The 6,381-nt window shown below is 39.0% G+C and overlaps 1 long non-coding RNA gene across 3 annotated transcripts in view; it reads left to right on the top strand.

The window, feature by feature from the left end:
• The first annotated feature begins 1,666 nt into the window (after positions 1-1,666).
• LOC111574690 (uncharacterized) overlaps positions 1,667-6,381 on the top strand; it is a 50,453-nt gene continuing 45,738 nt past the window's right edge. For all 3 annotated transcript variants that reach the window (XR_008604276.1, XR_004848132.2, XR_008604277.1), the window contains exons 1-3: positions 1,667-1,966; positions 2,038-2,126; positions 3,252-3,391. This is a non-coding gene — a long non-coding RNA (uncharacterized LOC111574690). The remainder of the gene's footprint in view (positions 1,967-2,037; positions 2,127-3,251; positions 3,392-6,381) is intronic.

Genomic DNA, 6,381 nt, shown 5'->3' with positions numbered 1-6,381 from the left:
ATGCATTCATTCAAGATTTTTATTTTATTTTATAGGACTTTACCATTATTTGATACAGATAGGAAATATTTTAATTTTGTATGTATTAGAGGTCCAATTATGGAGGAATTCCATTTGTTTTCTTATTGCAATATATTTAATGTAAAAGTGGTTGTTTGAACCTAACAGGGTAAAAGTGCAATTTTAACTGAAGGTAGTAGAGCAGCCATATTGGGAAATGTACATAACATAATTAAATATTTCATGTCCACCTTTACCTTACAGGAGGTCAGAAACACAAGTGAATGGTAATTTGCTTAAAATATTTTGAAATCAGCTTGAATGGTGATGGTATAGACACATTTTGTGGCCAAAAAGTTATCGAAGGTTTAAAAAATAAGTATAGGCTACTTATCATAATGTAGAAGCCACATTTTATTGTTGTAGCTACTTGGATCAGGTCACATACACACAAATATTTCATGTTTCTAACACTGATGTTTGCAGATCCTGTCATTGAAATTTCAACTGTATTTCATTCCCATAAATACAACATTTTTTCAAGGACCAAATTTCATCCTTAAATGTTTATTGCAACTTTGTTTGTCTCAGTACACTTTGTAGTCTCTATTCATGTATGGTGGTCTTTGTATTTCGAACTTCATGTTTGTGTTTTCACTTGGACACAGAAAAAGATTATTTCTGGTCATGCTGCAGTTGTTTATTCATCTATAAACATATGTTTATTTGTATGAGAATTAGCCATATATGTGCGTACTGGTGAATCCATATGTCTGTATTTATTTGCACTAAAGGGTCTGTACTTGTTTTCCTATCTGTCTGTGTGTGTCTGTGGCTTTGTATGTGCAGCCACAGTTTTATTTGTCTCATGCGGCCGGGGATCCAGAGAGTTCTGAGCACTGGGGGAGAAAAGGGGGTGGTTGGTGGTGGGTGGATGGATGTCGGTGGTGGGGAATCCACTGGGACTGTTTGGTGGATGATGGTCAGAGGTTTCAGCAGCCCACCTCCCCTCCTTTTCCCCAGCCCTCAGCCACCCTGTCATTAGGGTGACAGTCAGGTCCTGTTTAGCCCCAATTGGCCATGCTAATAACAGTTTTAATAACCCGGGCCCATGTAATATTTCACTGCTGTTTGAACCGCCATGTCACGCTAAGAGCCAAGCAATGGAAAAACAGCTTCACCACCACAAGGATGGAATGACTGGGTGAACTCTGTCCGGGGATGTTTGTGTATGCGTGTGCGTGTCTCTGTGTGTGTATAGGTTTTTGTATATGACAGACTGAACATAGTATAAATTCTACTCTGCGTTTCGGCTTAGATTTGTTTGTCCTTGTGTGTCCTTTTTTTTATGTGTACATGTATGTTTGCATGTATGTACCTTTGCACAAATGCACGTCTGTTTTGACTCAGCTCAGTCCTCAGTGTAGATTTGTGTGTATGCTTGTGTGCACACCTGTTTCTGTGTCTGTTTGTGCAATAGATTAACTCGGTGACTGCATGTTAATCTTTTACTGTGTGTAATATGTTGTATAAGGCTTTGCCTGTTTCAACAGCGAGGCAGGGAGCAGTCAGAGCAGTTGTTGAGTGGCTGTGAACACTAACATGTACATACATTAGTCCACATGCGTGCTCAGACGCATTCACAACTGTCATTTGGTTACATCAGAGAAAGGTCAGACTTAAGCATAAAGTGCAGCCAGAAGCTTGCTCAAGCTACTGACAGTTGAGTCTGAGCAGATTTTCATATTGCAAACGTGTTTTCAGACTGACGAGTTGAGAAAGTTAGAAAAATAACATGAAACAAAAAGAGAAAAAATTGCAGTGTATTTGATGAAGATGTGACGGCTGATTAGCCCTCAAGCCATACAGCTGTGGGGGAACTAATGATTGGTTTGGCCGTTGCAGCAGGGGGTTCAAATTGATTGATGGACGTAGCTCCAGTATACTCCTGAACACTCCTGGACAGGTACGCGCTGTGCAGCACGCGAAACACTGTTAAGCTTTAGATTTTGTATTAATATTGTTTCTTCTTTTAAGACCAGTCTTCTGTGGCTGCAGGGCAGAGTCTGCTGACGGTGTCTCTGCTTATCGGCGGCGTCATGCGCGTGTAGCGTCGGACAGCCGAGGTAACCAGAATGTTTGTTTATGTTTATTGTTATCGTTCTGTTGCTTGATTGTGGTTAAACATTTCTTTGTTTCATTACAGTGTTGCCTCTGTTGCCTTGTCTTTTTGCTTGTTTATTTTGTTGTTTCTTTCCTTTAGTTTGTAGTTGTTTTGCCTAGTTTTGTATCAGTTTGCTTGGTTCGAGTTTAGTTTTGTTTTCTCCCCGTGTGTGTTTATCCTTAGGTTGTCGTGGCTGTGTTCTCTGGCTCAGTAATCAGGTTTCTCCCCTCCATAGCTGCGTAGGGCCTGTGTGACTTCCAGTTTTAATAACTGCATTTATATTAACATTAGTGTGTGTGTGCTGACAATATTTTTGTACCAGAATAAAAATTGTATTTATGTTTTTCTGTACACGCCTCTGTATTCATTTGTGCACGTACCTGTGTTTAGTAGGGGAAACCCTCTGTTGAGAGGCAGGATTGTTAACATTCTTAGGGTGAAAGTCCCTAGGTGGTGTTGTCGGTTCCATGTTAAAAGAAACCAGAAGACTCTCACCAGTCCTAACTTGGTTACAAAGAGTTAGAGTATTAGTAGTGGTAATTGTTTTTGCATGCAACTTCCATTTATAGACTGTACTAGGCCAAGTGTCCTTGAAACATATTCATGTTAAAGAAAACAATTCCACAGGTCACAATTTTCATTTCACTTCCCATTACTGACTTGCAATAACATCTCTTTTTATAACTACAGTCTTCCCTTACTCATAACCTACACTATGCAGTCTGAAATTTCTATGCAAACAAACCAACAAACAAAGGTTATATATTTTTTTTTTTAGTGTTCCTCATCTAAATGCATTGCCTCTACCCTTAAGATGTGCATTTTCACATAAAACATTTGCAAAGACAATTTTTCTTAAAAGGTCTGTGTTGAGCATTTAGAACCAACATCTCAGGTCAAAACAAACTGGTATTCACCCCACACCTTCCCACTCCCTTCATTTTCATTCATCACTAGAAAAGTCTTGTAAATGAAATCCAGTGAAGAACAATATGGTCACAACCATCAGCCCAAGTTGTTGTTAACTCGAGTAATGTTATCATTGCTTGACGTGTCTGTTCCCTGCTGTGTGTGTCTCTTTACGCAGTTTTGGACCAGAGGAGGGAAAACAGACACACAAAGACTGGAGTGGAAAAGACATCAGTGGCGATCGAGTAACACATGAGGACAACCAAACAGCAGAGACTCTCACACTAAGCTGAAATGAAAGAAGTGCACATAAATGAGGTAAATGGTTTTAATAAAAAAATGCAATTATTTTAATTTTACAGTATCTCATGAATGCTTAACTGTACTTTTGCTTTTTTTGGTTTGTTGTTGGAGGTTATTCTCAAACTGTTTATAAGAATAGAGAAGGTGAACAACTTCAAAGGGAGAGACTCGTATGTACATTTTGTTGGACCGGCTGCCAAAACATAGAAGGAAAAAGCTTGGATCATTCTGAGAATGTGACTTCATTCTCTGCTAAAGATGCCATTGCTTCACTATATCTTTATATGGCAGGTAATTGTTTGCTGCTATATTGATTCTATATTTATGTTCAAAATCATTCATATTGCAGCTTTGAAAGGATAGTGGTGGCATTGTTTACATTCTTCTGCGCTTGTTAGCAGTCCTCTTTTTCCCACCTTGGCTGCTACATTTCTGCACTGTGTGGTAAGAATGTGTATTGGATTATCTGCCTCTCATAAGATCATTCCACAGGTAGTGGTCAATAATTACGCAGGGTGGCTTGGACTATGGTTCACTCAGCATCACCAAATATCCTGTCATGACATAGACACCATAGGTGCATACCAACATGGAAAAAATAACTTTGCAGAATCACCCAGTTTCAACAGTCTATATATCTCTTTCCATAAAACATTTCAGCATAAGTTTTCACACCTAGAATTTGTAAAACCATTTCTACATGAGGTCAGGTTACAGGATGTGTTTGTACAGTTTTTCAGGCCTATCTTAACTCGGCACTCATGTATTATATTTGCTGTACAATGAAAGAAATACAGCACTGTCCTGAGTTAAGTCTCAAGCCCTGCTTCTTGATTAACGCTTTTTAAAGTTAAGCCAAAACAAACCCAGACTACTAATCCAACCATGATTTTGAGCCAAACAGCTGGTTTCTTCAACCTTGCAGTCATGTGAGGGTTTCATGCAAGTGTTGTATCCCAGCAACAAATCCTGATGCAACTCTGTAGCAGCTCAAGATGACAAAGCTGTTTAGGGAAACAAAAATGGAAATATAATGTTTAAAAATATTTTAACCTTTGAAAATACCTACTGTATTTTTGAATAACTCGGCTTGACAAAGCACTTAATATTAGCTTTGGCTAAACTATTGAATGCAGTGCACTGTGGATTCTGTCTCCAAACTCCCGACAATGTCTTAGTTTTTCACTTACTAGTCAGTATGGATCCATATCTCTCTAAACTTACATCTGACACAAAAGTGGTGTATTAAGACAGACCCTGAATCTGTCCTTAAAAAACTATTTTGAGATTAAAAAAAAGGAACTGTTTTGTATATTAACAATTTCCAATCAGTCTCTCCGAATGAATGGAAAATGCTGAGATGGAGACACAACAACACCACTGTAGCTGCTTAAGCTCCTTCCACCCTTTGGTTTGGTTTGGAGACAATGTGAGCCTGGTGAAACCTAATTCTCTGGCAACCCTTCACCCTCCGCCAACGCTGTGAAAGATAAAGACTCAGAGGGAAACTGGGCCTGGGAATCCAGCTAGCGTCTGCTTTTATTGGACAGCCCACATCACAGAGGGGACCTTGAGCAGGTCTTAGCCCACCACGGAGGGCTGGAGACGGAGGCCCACAGAGAGAGTCGGCTGGACAGCGGCTGGGGAGCATCAGGGATGAACCAGGGAGCGCTTTCATTCCCTGCCAGCCAGCAGATTGCTTCCAACTGGACCCACAGACAAGACACAACTTCAAAAAAGAAAAACGGAGACAGGCAAACCCAGTCAGACAGAGAAATAAATTATACAGTATCAACAAACTAAAGATAAGGACTTAAAGGACCAGTGCTTACAGTTTTTCTTAAAGTTTTAACCTTGGTAGTCCAACTATTTGTAAATTATTTCACATCAGCTGAATTTTCTTTTTGCTAGCCATGTCCTGCATTTTAAAAATGTGCACAAAGGCCTATTTGATCATACTGGATAGCCACTGATTTATAGTCATTTCTATACAATATAAAAATCTATTCGAAAACCACTAAAACCCCTTTTGATTACATCATCCATTTACATGAACATCAGATCTGCACTATTTTAACTAAAGTTGCAGATACTTCTCAAATTAACCTGCCCTTCAAATGCCTCATACTTCCACAAAAACAGGGCAGAATAGTCAAAGCAGTAGTAGCAGAGGCCAAGACATTTAAATTTTTAGGCCCCATTTATGCCTGGTTTTAACATGGAATATGTATCCGACTACATTATGTGGATAATGATATCCAGTTCATAGGTCTTTGCATTTACATCTGAATTTAAAATATGATTTTGTCATCTTGACTGTACTCGTGGTTTGATTCAATTACAAAATGAAAATCCATGTCAGGCTGACTTGTCAGCAAACACATCACCCCAGGGTTGAGAAAGCAATGCTGGATGGATGTAGGGAAACAAGACAGAAGCTGCCTAGATTTACAGGAAAATTTTAAGCTGGCTGCACACAACTTTAAAAAGTCACATTATGAGCAACAATGTGCTACAATCTATTTATCTTTAAGCAGATGATGATAGTAATGGTGATGGAAACAAAAACACACACACAAAAAAAAGAAACAAAAGGATATACCCAACTCTTCCACAGGACAATAATACATAAGAGGAGAAGTGAAGGGAATGAAAAGAATTTATAGGGGGCACCACAGAAGGAGAAATGAAGGAGGGGCTTTAAACTTAAACTCGAACTTTGTCAATATGAACAGTGGTTTTGGAGGTTCTGACAGACGGGTGTAAAAAATACTTTGGTAGTAAAACAGAGTTTGTGTAATTACAACAAAAGTGCATGATCTGCCTACACTTGCTCATGTTATTTTTCAGAGCACACCCACAAAGAATGTTACCTTCAGTTATCTGTAAACCTAATGGCGAGATGGCAGATACTAAACCCCAAGTTTAGCAGCTGTGCCTCTAGAGGTGTTTGAATGAGTGAATGAGAAACATTATGAAGTATTTGGAGTACCAGTAAGATAGAA

The sequence above is a fragment of the Amphiprion ocellaris genome, chromosome 16, assembly GCF_022539595.1.
Source record: "Amphiprion ocellaris isolate individual 3 ecotype Okinawa chromosome 16, ASM2253959v1, whole genome shotgun sequence".
In the NCBI taxonomy this organism is placed as follows: Eukaryota; Metazoa; Chordata; class Actinopteri; family Pomacentridae; genus Amphiprion; species Amphiprion ocellaris.
The sequence above is the reverse complement of the archived record's forward strand: the minus strand, read 5'-3'. Positions and strand labels throughout refer to the sequence as shown.